Raw genomic sequence first — 1961 nt, 5'->3', positions numbered from 1 at the left:
GCAGAAACATCCAGAAGGGAAAGGAACATCTGAGTCTAGAGTTCAAAGACAGAACCATGTAGAGTCAGGTGGGCAGGGATGAGACCACCATGGAGTGAAGACTGGAGAAGCATTGAGGCCATCTGGATGAAGACCAGCAAGTGGTAAAGGAAAGGAAGAGACACTGAAGGCAGCATTAGAAACCTGACTACAAGGGTGGCCTGGCTGGCTCAGTGGGTGGGGCATGTGACTCTGGATCTTGGGGTTGTGGGTTCGAGCCCCACCTTGGATGTAGAGATTACTTAAAATTAAAATCTTAAATAAAAAAAAAAATCTAACTGCAGGCAGAGGACAAAATACAGATAAGGGAAGGTTTCAAAAGAATCAAAGCCACAAAGAACAAAACGGGGAGAAAAGATTACAACTAGCATGTGGTTCCATTCCGGTCCCAGTAAACTGCTCATCCTACTTATTTACCTCTCTAAACCCTAGGTTCCTGAACTTTAATATAGGAATGCTCTGCAATTCTCATATAAATAAAAAGAAAGTGAGAAGAGGGGCACCTGGGTTGGCTCAGTCAGTTGAGTGTCTGACTCTTGATTTCTGTTCAGGTCATGCTCCCAGGGTTGTGGGGTCCATGCTAAGCATGGAGCCTTCTTGGAATTCTCTCTTTTCCTCTGCCCCTCCCCCAGCTCGAACACTCTCTCTTTTAAAAAAAAAAAAAGGGGGGGGGAGGGGAAAAGATAAAGCAAATGTGGCTAAATGTTAATTGGTGAATCTAATTTAATGCTATGGCCATAGTCCTTTTGCAATATTATCAAATCAACACATTACCTAACTCAAACTTACATAATGTTATATGTCAATTATACCTCAATGAAGGTGGGAAAAATCGGTTAATCACTGATACAGATGTTTGTGAGACTATTCTTGTAGTTTTTCAGTAGCCCTGAAATTATCTAAATAAAAAGTGTTTAACAACAAAGAAATACCTGGTGGGGACCACAAGTACAGATTAAACCAGGTTGACTACTGGCTAAGAATTGTGGGTTGAGGGAAGCATGGGGGGTTCATAACACTATTTTTTGCTTCTTTTTTTAAAGTGGGCTCCATGCCCAGTATGGGGCTCGAACTCACAACCCTGAGATTAAGAGTCTCATGCTTTACCGACTGAGCCAGCTAGGCACCCCAATTTTCTACTTCTGTAGATTTTCTTTTCATAACAATAAGTTTTTTTAAAAAATAGTTGCTGGGGTTGGAGGGGGAAGATATGCAAAGTGCCAGCACCTGGTTCTGTTTGTTCAGTGGAGATGTGTTTCTATTTGTTCTTCTCTAGGGTCAAAGCTTATGCTATAATGCCATTTTCTTCTCGGATTTGCTATAAAATATAAGGTTTGGGTTGGAGTGGGGATTTTTTGTTGTTTTTTGTTTTCGCCTTAAAACAGCTGATGACTGGGGCACCTGGGGGGCTCAGTCGGTTAAGCGTCTGACTTCGGCTCAGGTCATGATCTCACAGTCTGTGGGTTCGAGCCCCAGTCAGGCTCTGTGCTGACAGCTCAGAGCCTGCTTCAGATTCTGTCTCCTTCTCTCTCTGCTCCCCCTCCCCCAAGCTCATACTCAGTCTCTCTCTTGTAAACATAAATAAACATTTTAAAAAATTAAAGAAATTAAAAAACCAGCTGATGACTTAAACACTGCTGATGACTAATTGGAAGCTTTAGCCCAATTCCTTGGATTTTAGAGTCCGACAGCTGAGAGGCCTTCCCTTCCGGCAGGCATAGCAACCCTAAGGGGTAGAAAGCCACAGCAATGCTGGGGACATAAATGTAGGAAGACAGAGGCCCCACTCGCCTGCACTGCTCTGGTCACGCACCAGGTTCCTGGGCTCCTCCTTCCTGGCTGCTGAAGGGGACCTTACAGCACCGAGGTCCCTGCTCCAGTCTGCGGGCACGAGTGCCCACTTTTCTGCCTCATCTCCTGCC

At 44.5% G+C, this 1961-nt stretch overlaps 1 non-coding gene across 1 annotated transcript; it reads right to left on the bottom strand.

The window, feature by feature from the left end:
* Window positions 1–1091: 1091 nt before the first annotated feature.
* On the bottom strand, window positions 1092–1164 carry TRNAK-CUU (transfer RNA lysine (anticodon CUU)). The gene has a single exon. It is a non-coding gene; the product is annotated as a tRNA-Lys (tRNA).
* Window positions 1165–1961: the final 797 nt, after the last annotated feature.

This window comes from Lynx rufus, unplaced genomic scaffold, assembly GCF_022079265.1.
Source record: "Lynx rufus isolate CCGP_SWC_20201006 ecotype Redwood Valley unplaced genomic scaffold, mLynRuf1.p SCAF_21, whole genome shotgun sequence".
NCBI classification, from domain to species: domain Eukaryota; kingdom Metazoa; phylum Chordata; class Mammalia; order Carnivora; family Felidae; genus Lynx; species Lynx rufus.
This window is presented reverse-complemented; position numbering and strand designations above follow the sequence as displayed.